At 40.1% G+C, this 25,410-nt stretch overlaps 1 protein-coding gene and 1 long non-coding RNA gene across 2 annotated transcripts in view; one reads left to right on the top strand and one right to left on the bottom strand.

The window, feature by feature from the left end:
- Positions 1–795: 795 nt before the first annotated feature.
- Positions 796–25,380, bottom strand: LOC120518332. Its single transcript, XR_005631231.1, has 5 exons — positions 25,319–25,380; positions 18,591–18,743; positions 10,240–10,415; positions 7,975–8,071; positions 796–1,477 (listed from the first exon to the last, which is right to left on the bottom strand). It is a non-coding gene; the product is annotated as an uncharacterized LOC120518332 (long non-coding RNA).
- Positions 19,449–25,410, top strand: part of LOC120518331 (exocyst complex component 3-like protein 4) — a 107,152-nt gene continuing 101,190 nt past the window's right edge. The window contains exon 1 of the mRNA XM_039741072.1: positions 19,449–19,521. The gene's annotated coding sequence lies outside the window, so the exon portion shown is untranslated. The remainder of the gene's footprint in view (positions 19,522–25,410) is intronic.

Consider the following 25,410-nt stretch of genomic DNA (forward strand, 5'->3'; position numbering starts at 1 on the left):
AGTTTCCCTCGTACATTCTTGTATGTTTTTTCTTTAGGTACTCCACTTTTCTTTCATATCATTAAGATCTCAGGTTAAGTTGATTGATAAGTCCAAATTAGCTTTGTGACTGGATTCTGTGATAAGAAGTCCGTGGCAAAACACAGTTTTAAATAAATAATTGGGTCCCAGAGCATGCAGATTCTGACTGGGTGTGGGTGCACACAATGACTGGTGTGCTTGGCTGAGTGCACATTCACATGCAAATGAGAGCACGTCAATCAGTATATAGAGAGCGTGCCCAGCAGAGATGGAAGAAAAATCAGATGAGAATCGGGTGCAGATCAGAGCAATGGGAGATCGTGAGTGAGCACAGAGTCGGTACCTGAGAACCACTGAGTGAACGAGTGAGAGAAACAGAGGGGTAGAGCGGTCGGTAGCCCCATGGAAGAGTGAAGTATTGGCACTCTAGGGGCTGATAGCCCTTGCTGATTTATTGCAGGAGCAGGTTTGATGTTGGTGGAGTCCTCCTTAGCGATTCAAGGGACACCAAGAGTGTGAGAAAGAAGATGGGAGGACAGCCGACTGGCAGAAGGTGACGGAGCCAGCCCAGACTGGAGTTGACAAGGAGGACCGTAGGTACTGGAATCTCCACTGGCTGAGCAAGCCACTGGGCTGAGTCGAAGAACAGGAGAAAGATTAAGGACCCAATGACTGTGTTTTACATTGGTTTTATCTATGGAATATTTATTTGTTTTTTAACTCACGGCCTAATCATTAGGATTTTATGGATTATTTATTTATGGAAGATTTTTATGTACTGCACTTTTGAACACTTTGGGTTGGTTTTAATAAAAGCACTGAACACATTTGCACCAACCCTTGCTTACTGTGAGTGTCTTCATTTGCCCGGCTCATCTTGGTTTATGTCTATTGATGGTTTCGTATTCAAGGAGCTCCTGGAAGCAATCAGAGAACAACCGTCACACATATGGGTGCACTAATGTTGTGTCTTACCCGGAGTTGCTTCCTCCTTTGTCCTCAGTGCTGCTGAGATAGGCTCCAACTCACAATAATCCTGTACTGGAATAAGTAATTTGAGAGGCATGTTCGTATACTGGTGGTTCTTGGTTCAGCTTCCAGAATCTTTATTATTCCATTATCTTTATTATGTTTCACTGAAACTTTTTCAAAGTGCTTCAGCTGCTTCTCGAATTCCAAAGGCCTAAATATTAAATTACTTGATAAAAATGACTGGATGAAGGTGTCTGATAGGAACTGCATCTTGCCTTTTGTCCACTACTTTCGGGATAAACTCTGAGTTCTCAAAAATATGTCAAGCAAAAGAAAATGAAGGTTATGAAGGATTATTTTTAGAAGAAATAGTTGCATGAAGATCTCTTGTTTGCCTGTTCAAATATCTTGAAAAAGTCAACAATTTCCATGGGGTGTACTTACTTTTTCACATAACTGTATAAAGCATGTTCTCTTCAAACCCCTGCAGTAGAAAACATGGTTTTAGAAAATGAATTGAGCCATACACATTTTTTTATGTACTTCCCATTCATCCTTCCATTTCCTGAAATGGCCTATTTCAGTTTTAGTGTTGTTGGGAGCTGGAGCTTATCCCAGCAGCCCCAGTTTCAGGACAGAAACCAACACTAGAAAAGATATTTTAATATTTTATAAATAACATTTTTAAGATATTTTAATTATGTAGATCTGACTATTAAATATTCACACAAAACACATTCTGAAATATTTTGAACTCTCTCTAGAATCCTTCTATTATTTGTAAAAGAAACACCCAAGGAAGTCTGCTTACAATGATATTACACTGTCAAAGAAGGTCATTGTGGGGTAACTGAAAAGGAACTTTCAGCATCTACCACTCCATGAGTGCAGGTGATTGAGAAGCACCCTCTCCATAAATGATTTACAGCAGGAAATGGCGTCCAGACATTTTATGGAATAGCTGCTGTGTATTACAGTTATAAATATGCATAAGTGAGGTTGTACTCAGTAAAGTGCACTATACAAAATAAATAGATCAGGCCTTCCGCAGTTTCAGACAGGCCATGACCAGTCCGCATCCTGTTGACAGCTGATCCAAGCTCTGATGGCTTACATGTTGGTTCAGTGATGATTTGTTTATTTTTGGGAAACTGTTTTCTTCCATGTGTTCCTCTTGGTTTCCTCAAAGTTGTGAAGTTGGGTGGGATCAACTGAGCAATAAAGAGATTTAAATGACCCTGAAGGTGGACAGGAATAAAAGCATCCATTCATTTCGTGATTTCCCCATTTCCACTATAGGATCACACGGTGCCTGATGATGCATTTTTCCTTCTTCTCACTTTCTTTGATCAAAGAAGGGATTTCATTTACAAGAATTGTCAGTCATTGAAGCAGGCATGCAAAAGAAATGGTCATGAACTAGTAAGGCGGTGTGCTAATAAATTCATAGTGTGATGAGTGCAGTAGTAATGTCACAGTCGGTTGTGTAGAATACTGTCAATTTAATTAATTAATGTGAATTAATGTGAATTTCCCCTTGGGATTAATAAAATATTTATCTATCTATCTTATCTATTGCACTTTTTGTAACAAGCTTCTGCCAATGAGCTTGCATATCCTACCTAATTTTCCTCATTATTTTAATATGATTCATGGGCCATGGTTTCTTCATGGTAAGCAGGTTGCTGGCTCCAGATACCCCTTTATCATCATAGCATATGCCTCTCTGAGTTGTGGATTGAATACAGCGAGCAAGGGTGTGAGCCCAGGCAATGACAATGATGATACATGTTTAAAAGATCCTTTTTTGTTCAGTGCCTTGACATAAAGTAACCCACAAGATGGACCAAAATCTACTCACCCATTTCTGACCCACTTAATTCAGTTTGGGGTCATGGATCATTGGGCCTATCCTGACAACACTGGTTGTAAGGCAGGAACCAAGCTTGGATTGCCTGCCAGGCATTCTCAAGCAATCACTCATACCTGGCCACATTGCAGACAGGTCACTACCATGTTGAGGATGAGGGGTTTGTCAAGTCCAGCCAAAAATGGTCAATTGCACACAAGTCATGGCCCACTACAGGACATTAACAACTTTGGCTTTGTGCTTGGGGTTGCAGTCTTGCTGGAAATCAAATCTTTTCCCAAGTTTCCCAGTTTCTTGCAAACTGCATTAGGTCCTCTTTCAGTATTTCCCTGGAGTTTTATTGTCCACCCTGATAAACCTTCCAAGGCCAAGTGCAGAGAAGCATTCCCACAACATGAGGCTTCAAAAACCATTCTTCAAGGTGGAAATGGTGTTTTCCATAAAGTGCCATTTAGTCTGATTGTCAAAAACATCAATTTTGGTCTCATTAGACCACAGAACCTTCTTCCAGCTGACTTCAGAGTCTCTCATGTGCCTTTTTCAAACTATCGCTGAGATGTCCTAAGCATTTTCCCTCTTTGCCACTTTGCCATAAGGCCGTGACTGGTGAAGCACCTGGGCACAGTTGTTGCATGCATAGTCTATCTCATCCCATCCACTGTAGCTTGTAATTTCTTCAATGTTATCACGTCTCTTGATGACCTCCCCCACTAGTCTTCTTCTTGCATTATCACTCAGTTTTTATGGACAGCCTGCTTTAGATAGATTTACAGCTGTGTATTACTTTTTCCATTTTTTAACGATTATAAGGGATATTCAATGACTTGTAGATTTTCTTGTCTCCATTCCCTGACTTGTGCTTTTCAGTCCCCATTTCATGGAGTTGCTTGTTGTGTTCTTTTATCTCCTTTGTGCACATTAGTCCACCATACTGTCTAACCACAAGCTGGACCCTCCAGGAAAGGTACATTTATACTACAAGAAATGGACTCCCCAAATAGATGACCTCCATTGAACTAATTCCTGGACTTCTAAAACTAACTGGCTCCACCAGTGATAATTTAGGTGTGTTGTGTTAAAGAGGTGAATACTTCAATATTTTGTGTGTTATATTTATGATTAATTTAGACCACTTTGTAGAGATCTGAATTCACTTTGACATTTAAGAGTATTTTTTCTGTTGATCCGTTTCAAAAAACCCAAATTAAATTCACTGTGATCTAACTTTGTATAACAATAAAATGTGAAAACTTACAAGGGGGTGTATAAGGCATAAATATATGTGAAAGGTGGACAACTGGGGCCATGAGTTTAACTCCCAGACTGTGAAGTTAGCAAGTTCTCCCAGTCAAATGAACTTCACTAAGTTATTTCACTAGATGAGAATAATCTAATCAGCAACAAAAAATGTTATGATATTCTGGAAATATTTATGCCACAGTCCGTGCACTGCATGTTTTAGAGAAACAATCCTCTTTGTTTTATAAAAATTTAAGCACAATCTGATTATTCTGAGACTCTAAGGAATTCAGTTTGATCTATCTTCCTGTAGTTACTGTTCAAGTCTTCACAGCTCAGATGGTAAAATATAAAGATTTTCTTTCACAAGGTAAAATCTGATAATACTCTGAAAAACCAGAATTCTTCTATCTAAGGATTATCAATGTACAGATCAGCATACCTCTGCAAGTTTGCATATCCCTCCATGAAGATTATAAAAAATAAAATCAAATCCATGCCACAGTAAACAGACAAGCATCTCTCGTGCCTGTGATCAGCATGTCTTCTTTCCAAATACAGCAGGTTTCTACAGGCTGATGCTGCATTCCTGAGTCCTGTTACATGATAATTTATATTTAATCACCTGACTAGTTCAACTCAAAGTGCAGTGTCCTTAACAAACTTTTTTGCCAGTTATTAACCCATGCAAAAAGGCCTGAAGCCCCAAACCCCATGCCCTTCTATCCTAAATCAAAACTAAACAGCCATGCAATAAACCTCTGCCATCCTCTGTCATACCTCCACAAGTAGACAGCACAGCCAAAACATCTGAGAAATAAAACCTTTCCATTTCTGCCCCTATTTTTCTTCTTCAACATCTAGAATCATCTATTCCATATGTCCAGATCATCTTTGCTGACTTGAGTTCTGATTTTACTACAACTGTTCTCACTCAGGTTTCTAATAAACTGACTGACAATCAGTCCTAATGTTACTGGCTATCAGATTTCGTTTCTATCTCTAAGCCCATACTCCTCGTATGGATGCCCCGCAGGGTTTTGTTATAGCATCACGCCTTTATTTGTTGTGCCCAAATGACTGTATTTTACATGTGGTCAATAACCCTTCTCTTCTGGGACTCTCATAAATCAGTTCAGTTGGCTCAATGGTGTAGTCTAAATAATTTGAATTTTTAGTAAGGTAAAGGCACACTGGTTATAGAAGTCACAAAAAATTAATTACCCAGGTAGAACAATTTGTGACGCTTTAAAATTGAAGATAAAAACTTCTGATTTAGCAATGAAAGCTTATGAGCAGTTAAAAGGTTTTGGAGTGGTACATGAAGCAAGGATCCTTTTATTGTGGTCCATTACTGAGAGTGTTGTGATGTTCTCCGTCACTGTGTTATGTGGCAAAATGTCAGGAACTCATTAATTCTTTACTTTGTTTGGATTGGTATTGTAATTTGTCACCTTCTATTCTTCAATTCATTTCTCATCTGTTTTATCAGTATGCTTGTAATTTTTCTGAGTCACCATTTTCTTTGAAAGTTTTCACTGGGATCAGAGCTGGTCAATCCATTAGGCGTCACAGGTGGCCACCTAGGTTGCTGTCATTTATAAAAGACAGTAAGGGTGACCTCCAACCCACTGTAGAAGTATGAACACTAAGGGGTGCTGTTTATGTTTCTGAAGAATCCTGCTCCCAACATGGTCGTTTAATGATGATGATCATGAAAGGGTGTCGTCACCTACTGGGCAGTGTATATGAAAGTAGAAGGGTGTATGCTCTGTAACATGACGTGGCATACAGTCTTTAAAATCAGCAGTATATGCATAAAGGGACACCATTTGTGCTACTGACCCCCCACTTCACCAGGTCATCGAAGTCTAATAATACAAACTACTTGCTATGGACAACGTGGGGCAATGTCAATGTCAATGACATTGTCTGTCAATGTCTGTCAACCCTGCCTAGGGTTACAAATGAGCTTCGACTGATAATGACTTGTACCACAATTTTGCGCATATTCATACTTCCACTGCCTGCTTTACTTTCTCCAACTCTGTGAGCAAATGCATGTCAGGATCTTTTAGGAGACACACTGGCCATTGGTTTTTAGCTTGCATATAAATGCTCTCTATTTGTGTCCCACTTGCATGATCTGCACTTGCTCCATTCATGGCTGACTGCTAAACCTAATGATTCTTCTACATGGTAGTTCTTTTCTCCAGCTTTTACCTGTTTTGACAAGCAATGTGTCAAGAATTGTTGTGAGTAAATTTACCAGGAGATGACATGAAAGACAAAATGGTATGTGAGGGTCAAAAATAATAAAAAGTAAAATGAAACTGAGCAACCAAAACCAAAGGGACAAGACAGAGATCAAGAATTAAAGAGCAAAGAGATCAAAACCTGACACTAGGGCCTACTATCGCTAATAACAAGAGTATTTATACCCATGAGAAACTACCTAAAAGATTAATCACTGGCTTGTTTATACATAGAGTCACAAGTGCAACAACTTAGTCATGTGACAAGTGTTAAGACATTGCATAAATAACTAAAATCAAGATAGTAATAAAATGACTTTATTATTTTCCACCTTACAATGTGAAGCAAATGTAAGATTGTAATTCTATACATGCAAAAACCTTTCTAAATGCAAAAATACACACATAGAATTGCATGCTACTATCTTCTTCATAATCTGTATGTTAATTTCTAAATATATTGCTTCATATTTTCAACCCATACTGGACCAATTCAATTCTTTGTTAAAATATTAAAATAACTCATGTACATGTGACATACCTGATGTTATGGTACAGGCAGGGTTGTTTCCCTGGTTCAAGTTTATTTTTTGGCCAAATAATATTTTTGCTATTATGTGAAAATAATTTTCATATTATGTTAATTCTGTTTTTATTTTTGTTTTTTCTTTATGCTTCTGCAGTATTATGTTATTGATATTGTGTTGTTTACTAATTTTGCAATTGTGTTTTATGTGAAGTATATATTTAATGCTTTATGTTACCTCCCCTCTCTTCTATGTGGAACCTAAGGATGGCAACCTAATCAGGCAACTGGAGTACTGACCTCAGCAGTACACAGTATGTCAAAACTGGGGAGGCATTAACAACATTGGCATTGTGTCCTTGTATGTGTGATTTGTGCCTCTGATTTTGGATTTCTGGTTTTGACTCACAGTTAATGAGTCTGGTTTTGTGGTTTGAGGTTTTACAGTTTTCACTTTCTTCTTTTTGTAATATTTATTTTAAAGCATTTTCCCCATTTTGGGCCTGTGAAGGCTGTTAGAGTTTAGGGCTAGGATGCTTGTACAGCTAAGGTCTGCTCTTTTGGTTCAGACCTGTATGTCACTGTGTGTCAGGCTTTTGTTTTTGAGACCAGCTACCAGAGTGTTTTTTTTTTTTAAAATGAAGTAAAAATGAAAGCAAAAAAAGCACAGTATATCCTCTGACTGTATCATTCTGAATTTAATACATATAGTATATATGACTGCTGTTAATATACTGTATATAGATTACTGCAACATGGTTGTTTCTATGTTTCTGTCTATGTATTATATGGTGACTTTTCTGTCTAAGTGGAATAACTTTGACTTAAAGTGGTCAGAAACCTATTATGTTTAACTGAGTTAAATACTGACTTTAATACTAATCTAATTTAAATATCTGCAAATCAAGTTTTGTAAAGTCGTAAAGTGATTTAGGAGGAACTGAAACACTAAGCAGTGACTATGTAATATCAGCATTCACTCAACATGTTATCCACAATAAGATATATAATTTGGTCGAGGCAGCTTACTATACAGTATAATAACTTGCTGATTCACTTAACTTTAAGTACTTCCACATTACAACACTGACCTTTGTTTCATACAATATACAGGCATAGATGATGCTCTGGCTCTGATGTAGTTTATACAGATTGGTGGCAACATGTCCGTGCATCAAACGTCAAGATCTATTTGTAAACACATAAAAGGGTATTAAGGTATGTTGAAATTATTATATAAAAATCAGCTGTACCATTCTTATTTCTCAACAGATTTTTGCCATACTTGTTAGATATATATGCATATTGGAAAACAATTTTCAAATTTATAAAGTACATTAATTGTAAAAGTGCATTATTATAGTAATAGCTGCTGGAAGCAGTGATAATAGTTACCAATCCAATAAGTAAATAACAAGTAATATGACTACTTTTGTCCAAAGATGGTACTCCTTTTCTTCTAGAAATAAGGACATTATAATACATTGGAAATTCCATAAGACAGTGTCAAGTAAGTAGGCCACAATATATGAATGTTCAATATCCAATTAATAAATATTTTGTATGTTACTCAACATTAAAATATCAAAATGTCACTCAATATTTGTTCACAATTTCAAAATTCAATTTTGTTATTTAGCTCACGTATTAGGACAAGTGTAGCAGTAACACACTTTAAGAAACAGAGGTGTAAGCTGTTGCTGGGACTATACCCTCAGGGAGTATGATAACAATATATGTGTTCTTATAACAGCATACATCAGGGGCAAAGCAATGGGGGGAGGAGTCTTGGAGGAGGCCAACTACCCTCATTTACATGTCTGCCCCCTGCAAAATGCTTCTGTTTGATTTATGTTAATCGTGAATTGTCAATCATTTAAGCTGTTCATCTCCAAGGGTACCGAGATCGAGCCTTTCATTGATTGTCAATGAGCTAAGCTAAGTTAAACTTCAAGAGAGGAACTAGAACTATAGATTAATCTTCAATGAATCGAACTGTGCTAGACTTCAAGGGGGAACTACCGCAGAACCCACCTCCAGTCCACAAAACATTTCAGAATTTAAAAATGGTATATATGGCTTGCCAACCCAGTTATATCCAAGCCCCCTGCCCCCCAAACACCTCCCCCGCCCCGCTTCACCACTGCCACACATCTTTTTTTAATGTGGGAGGGGCAACTTACCTGTTTGCCATGCATAGAAGAGAGAAGCCAGGAGATGTGTGCAAGCACATCATCAAACACCTTTGGAGACATATTAATGGCAAATACTACAGTCTCATTAAAATATACATCAACTAATGAGAGTGTCCCAAATAACTGAAACATTAAATAGAGCAACTTAAATACTTTCAGGCATTATACTGTATAAACATTGTAACAGATATTACTGAATGAAACAGCAATGATTAATATGATATAAAAAGTTTAACAGGTAGACAGGTTGTGTAAATACCAAGCCCCTAGGTATTAATAGCCTTGAAACAATATCATAAACTGCCAGGTTGTAGTTGTGGAGAGTGCAGTTTGGTAATGAGGTACAAACTTGTCAAACATGTTGTACAGATAAAGCAACTGGGCAAATGTAATAATTATTGATATTGTTATTATTACTTTTAGTATTAAAACTATGTTAAGAGTTAAAAGCCAAAACCATAAAATATTATATTATGTACAATATTTTTACATGATTATATTTACACAAATCATGATATCAATTGCTGTTTATATATATTCTTTATGTCTGACTTATAACTTTAGGTAATTACCTGGGGAATGTGGAAAGTAGAAAATACAAACTAGTAATAAAATTAAAACAAACATAAAGGAGTCCTCAGTTGTGAAAAGAAATTCCTTCCTGCCTTGCATGCAAGTTGCTCTGTGCCTTGCATCCACAGACTGCACAGTTTTGATACATTCCTTCAAAGCTACCAGTAAAACTGATACTTTGTAGAAACATTTTAAATGCAAAGATGATTGAACCAAGCTGGAGGCTTTTTGAACGTGCTAAATTAAATGTTGCTTGAATTTGTCCTATTTAGGTGTATTTGTTATATGATGACACCTACTGCAATTACCATGTCCGTCTGCCTATCTCTCTGTCTGTCCATCTGTTCACATAAAACAACTTGGCTCCCAGTTGAATCATTTTGTTCAAGTTTGGCATGGTTAATTTTCAAGAAAATTTGTTAAGGCACTTCATTTTTCATTGAGATACCTTGAATAGACCACACTGCAACAATTCAGGAAACTTCAAAATCTCCTATTGAAAAGTAATAATAAATTGATTGATTTCTCTATCTTAAAACAGAGAAACATTCTGTGAGACTTTACAGGTTGTTTGATGTTACAGTTTACCTTGAGGGGGTCACTTTGTATTTTGTATATTTTCTTCTTTTACTCGTTTGACAGACAATCTTGATTTCAGAATGGATCCCCAATAGAAGTTAGTCAAATATCATGGTAGGAGTGTGTGTGCAGGCCGTTTTATATATCACCTCCATCCTCCTGCTGCTTCAGCAAATGTCACTGATCTAGAAATGAAAGCAAAAGGAAAGAAATTATGTAAAATTAAATCCATAAACACAGAGTGCACAAATATGTACTTAGTATTTACATTGCAATAAAAAACAGATGGCTGAATTATCTGCACACTGTAATATTATAATGATTCAATATTTTTCTAGGATTGTAATTCATCAGCAAAGATCCAGACCTGCTCTGCCACATGGTCCAAACCAGTAAAAACCTTTGAGACTTTATCAAAAAATTTAACTCTCAATCAGGTACTTCTTTTAATAATGTTATGCTTAATGCATCTGAACTATCCACAGGGCCAGCTCTACCATATAGTTGAACTTGGTGGTCAACTAGGGTTCCCAAGATTTCAAGGGGTGGCATATTGTTAGCTATAACAATAGCAGACAGTGCCATCTTGATCGGACATCCATGTACAACTTGCATGAAGCTCCAAGGCCCCAAGACCCTACTTATGTGATCTGCAATAATATGTATTGTCACACACGTGTGCATGGGAAGCAGCTGAAGGGCTTAGACAATACTGTTTATACATCTGCCCAGGGGCGGGTACTGGCGCTCTTTCTGAGTTCTCTGCAGGTCTTACCGGAAATCCCACCAGGAGCCGCCATTTCCAGGAAGGACACATCACTTCCGGTTCCGGCCCCAAGAATGAGGTCACTTCCGGTTCCGGCCCCAAGGATGATGTCACTTCCAGTTCCGGCCCAGAGGACGACATCATTTCCGCCCTCTGGGCTATAAAGCTCACTGCCTTTGCTTAGGCAGGCAGTTCTGTTTTGGACTCTGTTGTGTAAACAACTGTTTAAAAATGCCTCAAAGACTTTTGCAGCCGGGAAACCGCATTAAACGGGTGGCTGCCCCAAACCTTTCCACGCCTCTGGTTTCCATCCAGTTCTTACAGTGGCGCAGTCGGCAGGATGGTGTCCCCGAAGAACCCGGGACACGAACTTTCAAGGAACCAGGTGGGTGAGTACGGGGCGAGTTTGGGGCAGGGAGTGCGCGGAGGGTCAGGAAGGGCGCGTGCATGCTCTGCTCCACGAGCATAACCGGGGCTACCAACCCATCTCGTGGAGAAGGTAGAGGGGACCCACAGGCGTGGGCTGGCTTCTGGGGAAAACACACGAGTGGCTCAGTATGCTCTTCTGGGTAGGAAAGCCGAGGCCCATCCATCGGGACCAAGGTCCCTGTTAACGATGGGCTGTCCCCAGGCCGGCAGGTGAAGAATATAATAGACTGGGAGTTTAACCCAGCTAAAGGGCTGTCAGAGCAGGCTATGGCTCTCTGGCAACAGGTGGGTGAGTGGCTACGGCCATTTGATTTGACCTCCTTGCAAATAGTGCAGCAAGTGGCCTGTTTTTGCTGCTACAGCGATACCCCAGGAATTTGCCCAGCCGGCCTGGGGCGAATTCCATTCTATGGACGAGCTGCTACAGCTCTTGCAACCCAGAGGCGGCTGTGAAACCGGGAGGCAGAACAGCCGCTCTGTGGACTACCGGGAGTTATGTCCTACAAAGCAGTCCCTTCCACGCAATCCAGAGCCTGTTCGAAGTCGCGGGCCGTCTGGCTTGCGACCTGTCGAGGAACAAGGCGGACCGTAGGGGACAATGGCGGGGTTGTTTGTGTGCCCTTAGCAATCCCTGGCGGATAAACATACGGAGAGCTTCTTATTAATGGACATATGATAACAGCGCTGTTTGATTCCGGCAGTAGCGTGTCTGTCGTTGCTCGCCGTTTTGTTCTACCGCAACAATGGATTAAGAAAAGACCAGTCTAAAATGTATACACGGAGATATCCGCTCATACAATACCGCCCGGTGTTATGTATGTCTCGGAGGAACCCTTCGCAGCTTACGTGCGGTACACCCGGATCCTCCGTTTCCGTAATCCTCGGGCGGGACTGGTCTGACAGTAACCGCGGTAGTTTAGAAAGCATTCCCCGAAAAGCTTTTGGCCTCGTTATAGATGATAAAGATTCATCTCAAGCTGCTTCCACACCGTGTAATCAGCCGACAGGGAGTGGGGCGGTAGGCCAAGAGAGTGACGAAGACACTCCCGGACCGTCGCGGGCTACTACGTCATCCACTAGCGCCCCGGCAGCGAGGAGGATTCTCCGCCCCTTGAGGTCAGACCGACCCGCTCTCTGAGTTGCACTTTCAGTTTAGAGCGACTCGGCTTCTTTCAAGAGAGAACAGTGGAATGGCGACTCTCTGAAGCACATAAAGAATGCAGTGGTTCTCGTTAACGCCAACGCGCGCATTTGCCCATGCCACAGGGACCTCACTTTGTCATGATAATGAATTATTGTATCGGGTTGCTGAACATGAGGGAAGGTCCGAAGTTGTTGCTAGTCCAGCGGACCTACGGCGGCAGGTTTGCGAGTTAGCACACTCTCACCTTCTTGGAGGCCATCTCGGCTCCGATAAAACATTAGAGCGCATTAAGCTCCGTTTTTTTTGGCCGGGGATTAATGAGGAGGTTCGCCGCTTTTGCATTTCCTGTCCGGAGTGTCAACTGCGGCAAATTCCTAGGAAGGACCGTGCTCCTCTGATTCCCCTTCCCCTTATTGGCGTTCCTTTGACAGGATTGGGGTGGATATAGTAGGACCCTAGAGCCCTCAGCCGAGGATATAAATATATACTCGTCCTCGTGGATTATGCAACCCGATTCCCTGAAGCCGTTCCATTGCGCCGGCTACCACTAAAAATATTGCACGGAACTAGTAGGAGTCTTTTCACGGGTGGGCATTCCTAGAGAAGTCCTGACGGACCAAGGAACGCCTTTCACCTCGGAAACGTTCAAGGAGACTGCCAAGTTACTGAAAATAAAGCATTTAAAAACCTCGGTGTATCATCCTCAAACCGATGGGCTAGTGGAGAGATTTAACCAAACTCTCAAGCAAATGCTACGTAAGGTAGTCAGCAAGGATGGGAGGAATTGGGACCAACTCCTCCCCTTGTCCTCTTTGCCTACGGGAAGTTCCTCAAGCCTCTACGGGTTCTCTCCCTTTGAATTACTATACGGAAGACAGCCCGGGGCTTATTAGATATTTTAAAGAGGGCTGGGAAGGGGAGGCACAGCCCTCCACTAATATTTTGGAGTATATCGCCCAATTGCGCGATAGATTTGATGCAATAAGACCATTCTAAAAAGTCATATCGAGGAGGCACAATCAGCACAGGCCGCCTGTATGACCGTGGCGACTCTCCGGGAGTTCCAACCGGGGGATCGCGTCATGGTATTGGTTCCTACTTCACACTCTAAACTGCTCGCACATTGGCTAGGCCCCTCTGAAATTAAGGAGAGGAAGGGATTGGTCGACTATTTGGTGAAACAGCCCAATCGCCGACCAGCTGAGCGAATATATCATGTAAACCTGCTGAAACCGTGGAAGGAGAGGTCCCGATCCCTCCTCCGGACAGCCCTGCTCTCTCTCGGAAGTAAGTTCCCTTAATTTGGCGAACAGCTATCTCCCAGACAGAGACAGGAGCTCAAAGCAGCTATCCGCTCGGTCCCAGAGGTGGTAAGTGAACAGCCAGGTCGGACCTCTCTGATTGCGCACGACATATTGACTGACCGGGGTGATCGTCCGTGGCGACCCTACAGACTCCCGGAGGCAAAGAAAGTAGAAGTGGAACTGGAAATCAAGCGAATGCTGGCACTAGGAGTGATCGAGGAAAGTAGTAGTCCCTGGTCCAGTCCCATCGTCTTGATTGCTAAGCCTGACGGCAGTTGGAGGTTTTGCAATGACTTCCGTCGGCTCAACCAAGTTTCCGATTTGATGCTTATCCCTTGCCTCGCGTGGGCGACCTCCTCGAGACTGGGACCAGCCAAATTCTTGACTACACTTGACATGACAAAGGGGTACTGGCAGGTTCCTTTAACGGAGTCCGAAGGAAAAACGCGTTTAGCACTCCTAGCGGACACTGGCAGTATCGTGTCCTTCCATTCGGTTACACGGCCTGCGACTTTTCAGCGTCTGGTGGACAAAGTGCTCCGGCCCCATAACTCGTTCTGTGCTGCCTATCTGGATGGCGTTGTCATCTATTCCAGCACCTGGAAGGAGCACATACAGCAGGTCACAGCAGTATTACGGACATTGGGAGAGGCCGGGCTCCGCATCAACCCCAAGAAATGTTTCTTGGTTGAGAGAAGCCAAATATTTGGGCTACCTAGTGGGCGGGGTACTGTGAGGCCACAGTGTTCCAAGTTGCAAGCCATAATGGCCTGGCCCGTCCGCAAACCAAGCGGCAAGTCCAATCCTTTCTCGGTTTGGCCGGGTACTACCGCCGGGTTTGTGCCTCGTTTCTCGAGAGCGGCGCCTTGACCGACTTGACAAAGAAAAGAGCTCCTAATACGGTGGTATGGTCTGATAAAGCGGGGGCTGCATTCAGTGACTTAAAAAGGGCTCTGACTTCAGCACCTATCTTAATCTCCCCTAACTTCTCTCTCCCTTTTGTCCTCCAGGCGGACGCCGGACACAGGCTTGGGAGCCGTGTTGAGCCAAAGCGTCGGCGGTGTTGAACACCCGTTATGTACCTGAGCGGAAACTGTTGGACGGGAGACCAGGTACGCGGCGGTGGAGAAAGAGGCTCTGGCGATCAAATGGGTGTTAACTCGGCTGCGGTACTACCTCTTGGGTGGCGTGTTCACTCTGGTGACGGATCATGCGCCTCTGAAGTGGATGGCCCTTCACAGGGAGTCGAATCCACGGGTCACGAGGTGGTTTCTTGACCTGCAGCAGTACAAATATCGCTGCTTCATCGACAGGGGTCCCTTCATGCCAGCGCCGATGCCCTCTCCCGGGCCCACGACCTCTCGGTGCAGGTCGCCCGACCCGACGGGTCTGGGCTGAGGGGGGAGTCTTGTCACACACGTGTGCATGGGAAGCAGCTGAAGGGCTTAGACAATACTGTTTATACATCTGCCCAGGGGGTGCTGACGCTCTTTCTGAGTTCTCTGCAGGTCTTACCCGGGAAATCCCACCAGGAGCCGCCATTTCCAGGAAGGACACATCACTTCCGGTTCCGGCCCCAAGGATGATGTCACTTCCAGTTCCGGCCCAGAGGGCGACATCATTTCTGCCCTCTGGGCTATAAAGCTCACTGCCTTTGCTTAGGCAGGCAGTTCTGTTTTGGACTCTGTTGTGTAAACAACTGTTTAAAAATGCCTCAAAGACTTTTGCAGCCGGGAAACCGCATTAAACGGGTGGCTGCCCCAAACCTTTCCACGCCTCTGGTCTCCAGTTCTTACAGTATATAATATGGCAGTATCCCTCAAGACTCTATGGTTTGGTTGTGACATTTTCACTTTTGCCTAGGGAAGCAAAAAAGCTATACCTGGCACTGAATACAGTACACTTAGTAACAGACCCTCCATAGCCAACAACTAACAACTATACATAAATCAATTACATTTTTACATCACTTGAATTTAAATCTACTGTTTATGAACGCTGTTGAACCACCAGCCTTTTTGGGCTATGTTTTTAAAAACATGACCATGCAAAATGTGATTAAAAACCACGTATTTGATGGAGCATACTAAGGCAGATGTCACATTTCGTCACTTTTGTTGTTGGCTATGTCAGACTTTCCAACTACAGGTACTGATCTTGTTTCCAGATCATGTCAATATGCACAACCAAAAATCACTTGCCTTGTCATCTTTATTGACTGTGTCCTCAACTTCCAGCACAGTCGTGCTTGCCTTTTTCTATGACAGTCAATAACATGCTCCACTGCTAGAACCTGTGCAGTACAAGGGATAACAGGTACGACAAGTTCATCAAGCACAGTCATGGACCTTTTTTTTCTATTTTCCATTCTGTCATGGTACATAAAACATGAGACATCTCTTCTGTTTGAAAAGTCCAAAAAGCCCATTGTCCTTATTCCTTGTTGCTGCATTACATGGATTGAAATTCTGCACACTGCGGTGGGTTGGCACCCTGCCCTGGATTGGTTCCTGCCTTGTGCCCTGTGTTGGCTGGGATTGGCTCCAGCAGACCCCCGTGACCCTGTATTTGGATTCAGCGGGTTAGAAAATGGATGGATGGATGGAAATTCTGCGCATTGAGTTGACAGCTCCCATCTGCAAGAAGCCCATCCTGTACAACTAAAGACACAATCAAATCTGTCTGATTTTATCAGAGCGAGTCTCAGATTATTTGGAGTCGCTTGGTATGTTGCATTATGCATCTGGCTTATTGGGAACATGCTGCTGACTACCTCCAATTCTGTACCTTTGACTCACTAAGATTATGTAAATGAGGACTACTACTGAAAACTGCTGGAAAGGTTGATAATTATCATGGTTATTTTTGAATAAGACTCACTGTTACAAAAACATGTAATAAACAAAAATGTGATAGCTGACTCTTTGGCAGAGTAACTAAAAACATTTTGAACACACTTGAATGTCACATGTACATTTTGAAATTGTTATTCCTGATGCCTACTCAGACACGTGACTGGTTTCATACCACATTTTACAAAAGCAGGTTCCCTTTCTTGATTAAATGATAACACCAAAAGATACATTTCTAACAGCATGTATGTAAAGCATTCTTAAAAAAAAAAAAAACCAACAGATTTTAAAATAAACACTTTCAAAAGGCTGTCAGTCTATTCACAATGTTGTACTAAGAATTTCAGTCTGATACATGGTAAACAAATCTCCACGATATGGTGTAACTTTGACTGCGTAATTAAATCGCACACCCACTGATTCAGCTGGGTACTCTGACAAAGGATTTTAATTCACAATTAATCCTCTTGGACCAAAGCTGGAGTACTAGAGGGAAATTTGCATTTGTTTCCTCTAGAAAGCAATTCTCTTGCCTGGGATCTTCAGAGCATTGGTCACAACCTGACAAAACAAACAGCAAGAACTTTACTTGTGGTTATGATCCTAGTATTTTTACAGAATCTCAGATGTGACTGGTGTGATTCTATTGCTTGACTACAAACAAACAGGAATTAACTTCATAACAGGAAACAGTCACAAGCACTAAATAACTCCATGGGGGCAAAAGCAGTGTCTACGAAGAAAGCAGGGATGGGTTAGGCTATACAGTATACAACAATGAAAAACAGCTTACCATACCATTCTATTTCCCAAGTCTGCTCAATCCCAAGCAGTCAGACCAGTGCAGGGTGCAGGGTCAATGCACTCACACACATTAGGGCCAGTTCAGAGTCACCAATCCAACTAAATTACATGCCTTTCGACTGTGGGAGGAAGCTGTAGCATCTGAAGTGAACCCACACAGACACGGGACATGGGAAGAACATGCAAACTCCATGCTGGGAGGACCCATGATGTGAATCCAAGTCTTTTGCTGTGAGGAAGCAGCTCTACCACTGTGCCAGCATGTCACACAAAACCAACATTAATAAGTATAAAATATTTAAAAGTCTTGGATTGGACTCCAGCAGACCCCCGTGACCCTGTGTTCGGATTCATCGGGTTGGAAAATGGATGGATGGATTGGACAGGCTAAAATAAGTAGTTGTGAGTCACAGATAAACATAGATAAATAACAAGACTTAATCCTTTTCATGAAATAAAATGTTTATTTTGTTGTTGGGCAGATGGATGTTTAATATCACTTTCAGACCTTTGATACATTATAAATTACCATTTTGAATGTGATATAGTGGCTAATATCAAGCATTTCAAAGCAAAAATGTAAGAACAATGCAACAAAACAATTAACTATAGGATCAAAGCAATGTTCTAAATATCCACATATAGAAAGGTAAATTAAAATATGGAGTTAGTGAAGGAATATATCAATGTGCATTTATAAAATGAAAGGGAATTCCAGTGCTGAAAAAAAATAGAAAAGAAGGTTAGAGACAAAATGTTTCAGCTGTGTAGGCGTCACCAGGTGTGCATCTGAAAAGGAGAACAAACACTTTACATATACAGCAGGAAAATGATGGAACAAAGCTGGGGAGATGAAAGGAAAGAATAAGAGTGAGGGCCGAAGAGCAGCTATTAGAGAAGATAAAGGAAGAGATTAAAAGGATAGTTGATCATTTAATCCTTGACAAATATGTGAACCACACAAGAGGAATAAGCTTATTTAATTCTGCTTTTCTTTGAAAGGTCAGGTGTCCTCGAGGCTGTGAAAGAAAGTTAAAATATAGTAGCTGAAATCATCTCACCTCTCATCTCATTTTCTGAAATCTCTTTTCCTCATAGAATTGGAGCAGCAAGCCAAGCAGGTCAGCACAGACTTCCCAGTCTCTTGTTACAGATTCCAGCTCTTCCTGGGGAATACCAAAACCAATGAGGAGATAGAATTCCACCAGCATGTCCTGAGTACAAATTAAAAATTGTACTGTAATATCAACATTTACATTTGTACATGCAAGCATACACAGATTGTGTTAGTTGTTCTTGGTTTTCTTTTTTTTATCTGATTAATGTTTATTAATATAATTCAGAACTTTGTGTTTCATGTATTTATATATTATTTGGTGTTTACTGTTTAATTCCTAGTTTGTATTCTGTGTTATTCATGTAATCTTTACCTTTATTCCTGTTGTATTCCTTTGAATATTTGTGAAGCACTTTGGGCATGGGAAAGATGCTATATAAATAATATATAGTATTATTTTTGTTATTTTATCATATAGATGTGTTAGTTAAATGTACAGAGTTTATACCTTTACCTGTTAGCAAACCTGATCCCTTCACCCTTTATGCGTATTATGGCATAAACAGGGAGCACACTCTTGAAGGCTGCAATATCATATATCTTCAGAGAAGCAGTATCATGACATTAATACAGTTCTAGGATGGCAGTTTCAGGATGGAACGCAAGGCTAGAGGTTAATGTAATGTATAATATCGTCACAGTTTTAGGATGGCAACTTTCTGTTGTATGTTATTGTTAAGAGTTGGTGTGGTTAGGATGTTCAAAGTTTGCTTTCTGTCAATGTGTATAAAAGTCCAGTCCTGTGTATACAAACTTCTGCCCTAAAACTACACTGAAGTCATGTGAAATCTGCACTGATATCACGGTACTGTGGCTCTGCAAAAGCTGCTCCTGGAAGCCAGGAGTTCCACTCAAAATGATACCATGAAGACCAGGTATGTGTAAAGAATTTTACAGATTGATATTGCATTACACATATTGGTAGATGTATACTTTTATTCAATGATACGTAAATAACAAAATAATGTGAGACTTAAAATTGTTATTATACTTTAGTCATTTTGTTTATTTAGGATATTTTAAAGCTAACCTAGCAGCTATTTGCAGGTGATGTAAAGCAGCAACCACTTTCATGACCTGTTATTCTCTCCTTCCGCACCACCATATTCTATAAACGTGAACAGATATGGCATCTAAGACTTTTCAGGTAAGGAAGACAGAAATTTCACTGCACACATTGCAATAATGACTCTATAAATACCTATTATAACAACAACAATTTATTTATTGTATAACCCAAAATCACACAAGGACTGCTGTAATGGGCTTTAACAGGTCCCATTTTTTGAACCCCCATTAACTCTCTAAGAAGATAAGAAAAACCTCCCACAAAATACCCTTGTAGGGTAAAAAAGGGAGAAATCTTGGGAAAGGCAATTCAAAGAAAGAGACACCCTTCCAGGTAGGATGGATGTGGAATGGTTGTCAAAAAGTGGGGTAAATACAACACAAAAAACAGAACACAAGTAATCCTCTTTACAGAGCTAGACAGCCAATCTATCATGGCCACCGCAGAAATACAATACAACAGTACAAGCTAGAAAGCAAAGTGCAAGAACAGATTATATCACATATGAAGATAAAGATTTGTTCAGTGTTATAGTAATGCACATGTATATTGTACTTACTATACTGTATATTGTTTTACTTCTTATTCATTCAGTTATTGCAGTGCTGTGCCACTGGGGGCCGCTGAAGCCCATTTCTGCACATTTTCTTAAATTAATTTGTTGCACACTGCCTTAGGCACACTAGAAGAATATCAAAGCCTTACAGGGTGAGATAGATAGATAGATAGATAGATAGATAGATAGATAGATAGATAGATAGATAGATAGATAGATAGGCACTATATAATAGATAGATAGATAGATAGATAGATAGATAGATAGATAGATAGATAGATAGATAGATAGATAGATAGATAAAAACTGACATTATATTTATAAATGAACCATTAACTTCTGAGAAACTGTAACATTATATATAGCAGATTTATTAAATTATTAAAAATGCATGAATAAATAAAAACTGACACGTTTTCATGAAATGCTCATAATTTTATTCTTTTTCAATAATGTACTTACTGATATACTTTTAATTTCACTTTTGGAGGTATTATTTCAAAATGGCCGTATTTTTAAAGGTTGCTTGTTTCACAGTAGGATTTGCTCAAACAACACATAGCAGCATAATGTACTGTATTTAATGCCAGCACCACTTATTTCAGAAGTTCTTTTTCTTGTGGGTTTTATCATCTATCAATCAGTCTTTCTTTAATATATATTGTTAGTCTTTCAAATTTAATGACTCATTCATATATATCATGGCATTTTATGTGATTATTCATTTCATCATTATCTTTTAATTTATTTCATTTTAGCACAAATGTCATTTAATAAGCTCCTGCCAATTAAGATTACTAGCCTAATGTAACACACCTTACTCCAATGTTCTTTCTGAATCGTGAGAAACACAACCAAATTTTAGCAACTGACAAATTCACAACAGTAGTGAGCTAATGCTAAACAGCAAAATATTAGGAGATGTTAGATAATAGCTTCCTTGACTCTCTGTAACCCAGTAAAGCCGGCTAATTAGATGACAATGTACTTAATAATGTATTGCAGAATTCAAAAGTCTAGTACAAAAGCCTACCTGTCTTCTTCATTCTGCGACCATCCAGCTGACCCTTAAAGTTTCCTTTTTTGTTGCACCTTTTGCCTCATTTTGAAGAATGACTAGTTCCTTTAAAGCAAGGGTGATCAACATCGCTCCTAGAGAACTGCAGCAGCTTCAGGTTTTTGTTCCAACCCAGATGCTTAATTAAAAAACAATCCTTACCTATAACAGGTCTTATGTAATATCATGACTTGTTAGTTTTTTAACTTTGCAATGTCAGGTAATTATTAAAAAAATATTTTTGTCCTTTCTAATGATATCATCCAAATGATTAGAAACCTAAAATGGATGAGTAATTTTCAGTTCTTCATTTTCTCTTCAGTTTCCTTCAGAGTATTTTATGAAACCAAATATTGCACAATGAACACATACAGGTGTAAATGGAAACAAGCTAGATGAAGAACTGCTGGTTACTTTGTCATTTGCATCTTATTTCTAATAAGGAGCAGAAGCATTTAAAACAATGAATACAACTGTTTAAGACTAAAATTTGCAATTAAGAGCTCAAAATCTTAACAAGCAAGAGAACAAAAATGAAGCAGAAAAATGACACTCGAGCAATAAGTGCATCATCAACAATAAATTACATCTTACGAACCAATTGGGTTGGGAAAGAAAACCTGCAGCCACTGAGTCCCTCCAGGGCTGATTTTTCCCAACCCTGATTTAAAGAATCTGAGTATTAAACAGCAAATCAATTAAAATAACTTAATTACCGGTCACTTATTAAATTTAAAATGGTCAGAATAAAAACCTGTAGCCACTGTGATAGTCCAGGATTGGTGTTGGGCACCTGTGCTACAAAGATACCGGGGTAAAAAAGATGAACGCCATGTGTTTATTATGTTTTTTTGGACTTCTAGCAGTTTGGTGGATATATCAGTTTAACGTGGAGTTTATGCACTCTCTCCATGCATGTGTATTTACAGTTAATTTGTGCCTTTTAGTCATTACCTCAGACTAAGACACTTGATCTCCAGGAATATGAGCTATGGCAGCTAATCCAGGCAATTAGTAGATGACTTAGAATCCCATTGCAAATCCTGATTTAAAAAAACATGACGCATAAATTCCTTTTTTACTCCTAACTCTGAGTAACAAGCTTCTGAAAACTTATCCTAGAAGAATGGCATTCATGTAGGCTCCAACAGAGACCAGGGTATTGTTCAATATTGTTCAATTACAGGGATCTCTTATTAATGCAGAAACGCCAAATCATTTGCACAGGTAGACTTTACAGACTCCAAGTCAATACCTCACAGTTCATCCGTCACCACTTTGGGCAAAGTACACAATGTCTTTTGGATATTAGAGGAAATGTAGAATATGTAGAGCAAAAATATTTAATTTTACCTGAGAACAGTGACGAGCACTGAGAAAAACTACATTTAATTATATTAAACAGAAAAACTATCTTGGACAACCCAGACTCCAACTGTAAGTTTTTTTATGGCTGTTAACTGTCAGGCATTGCTCTTAGGTGTGTTATTACCTTTTTTATCCTTTTATTCTAATGTATTATTATTACTACTCCTTTTTCTTATCTGTTGTTGATTATTTTATTATTGCTCAGCACTTTGGTTAACTTTTACTTGTTTTAAAAGTAAATATATAAATTTGACTTGACTATTCTAAAACCGTAAAGTCTCAGAGGGATTTCACACAGAAGGTAATCCAGTGAGGATTCAAGTAAAAGTCCTGGTGTGAGTGGCTGCATCATCGTAATCCCCAAAAACCTCTGCAACGCCTGAAAAAAAAAGAAGAATTGCTCTAAAAATGAACAGCATATTAGGCTGTGGTTAATTAAAATAATGGTAAATGCAGTCCTTTAAAACAGAATCACAATGGATAAACATTAGATGGAGTCAAATGGGGAGGTAGATGCTTATGCGCCGGATATACAGTGGTGTGAAAAACTATTTGCCCCCTTCCTGATTTCTTATTCTTTTTCATGTTTGTCACACAAAATGTTTCTGATCATCAAACACATTTAACCATTAGTCACATATAACACAAGTAAACACAAAATGCAGTTTTTAAATGATGGTTTTTATTATTTAGGGAGAAAAAAAATCCAAACCTACATGGCCCTGTGTGAAAAAGTAATTGCCCCCTGAACCTAATAACTGGTTGGGCCACCCTTAGCAGCAATAACTGCAATCAAGCGTTTGCGATAACTTGCAATGAGTCTTTTACAGCTCTGGAGGAATTTTGGCCCACTCATCTTTGCAGAATTGCTGTAATTCAGCTTTATTTGAGGGTTTTCTAGCATGAACTGCCTTTTTAAGGTCATGCCATAGCATCTCAATTGGATTCAGGTCAGGACTTTGACTAGGCCACTCCAAAGTTTTCATTTTGTTTTTCTTCAGCCATTCAGAGGTGGATTTGCTGGTGTGTTTTGGGTCATTCTCCTGTTGCAGCACCCAAGATCGCTTCAGCTTGAGTTTGACGAACAGATGGCCGGACATTCTCCTTCAGGATTTTTTGGTAGACAGTAGAATTCATGGTTCCATCTATCACAGCAAGCCTTCCAGGTCCTGAGCAGCAAAACAACCCCAGACCATCACACTACCACCACCATATTTTACTGTTGGTATGATGTTCTTTTCTGAAATGCTGTGTTCCTTTTACGCCAGATGTAACGGACATTTGCCTTCCAAAAGTTCAACTTTTGTCTCATCAGTCCACAAGGTATTTTCCCAAAAGTCTTGGCAATCATTGAGATGTTTCTTAGCAAAATTGAGACGAGCTCTAATGTTCTTTTGCTTAACAGTGGTTTCGTCTTGGAAATCTGCCATGCAGGCTGTTTGGGCCCAGTCTCTTTCTTATGGTGGAGTCGTGAACACTGACCTTAATTGAGGCAAGTGAGGCCTGCAGTTCTTTAGACGTTGTGCTGGGGTCTTTTGTGACCTCTCGGATGAGTCGTCTCTGCGCTCTTGGGGTAATTTTGGTCGGCCGCCACTCCTGGGAAGGTTCACCACTGTTCTATGTTTTTGCCATTTGTGGCTAATGGCTCTCACTGTGGTTCGCTGGAGTCCCAAAGCTTTAGAAATGGCTTTATAACCTTTAGCAGACTGATAGATCTCAATTACTTCTGTTCTCATTTGTTCCTGAATTTCTTTGGATCTTGGCATGATGTCTAGTTTTTGAGGTGCTTTTGGTCTACTTCTCTGTGTCAGGCAGCTCCTATGTAAGTGATTTCTTGATTGAAACAGGTGTGGCAGTAATCAGGCCTGGGGGTGGCTACGGAAATTGAACTCAGGTGTGATACACCACAGTTAGGTTATTTTTTAACAAGGGGGCAATTACTTTTTCACACAGGGCCATGTAGGTTTGGATTTTTTTTTCTCCCTAAATAATAAAAACCATCATTTAAAAACTGCATTTTGTGTTTACTTGTGTTATATTTGATTAATGGTTAAATGTGTTTGATGAGCAGAAACATCTTATGTGACAAACATGCAAAAGAATAAGAAATCAGGAAGGGGGCAAATAGTTTTTCACACCACTGTATAGTACAAAGCCCTTTATCTTTTTGTCGTTTTTAATTTATTTCAAAACCCAAGAAGTATGGGGGCACGATTCTTCGTTTCAACCTAGATACCCATAAGGGGGGCAAAAGACTCTAATACAATTACATTTTAGAAACGTCCCTGTGGTCTGCATCATATTTAAAATGCGCATTGCAGCCTCACTGAAGAAATGCACGCCGACACATTACAATACATTACCTTATTGAGTTTAATGTTTGCATTAGTATGATCATTTTTACACACACGTGTTTTGAAACATTAGGCAGTAGCTCATGTCTGCAGTTAAACACGCCTTAAACCTCACTCCGTGCCAGCCTCCAATTTAAGAAAGCCACTGTACCTGTACACACGTTATGCCCAAAACGACTTCCGTTTGGTGGATTACTACTCTAAAGCGAAGGAACTACAACCCTAATCATAATGCATTGAACAACTAGTGCGTTATTGACAGGCTTACCATTCATAGGCAGGATCAAAACGGCAAAGTTGTTACAACCGTTCCTCCAAAAACAAAGCGCGTGACCAGAATTTCCCTTCAGGTTTATCTCT

The sequence above is a fragment of the Polypterus senegalus genome, chromosome 18 (genome assembly GCF_016835505.1).
Source record: "Polypterus senegalus isolate Bchr_013 chromosome 18, ASM1683550v1, whole genome shotgun sequence".
NCBI lineage: Eukaryota > Metazoa > Chordata > Cladistia > Polypteriformes > Polypteridae > Polypterus > Polypterus senegalus.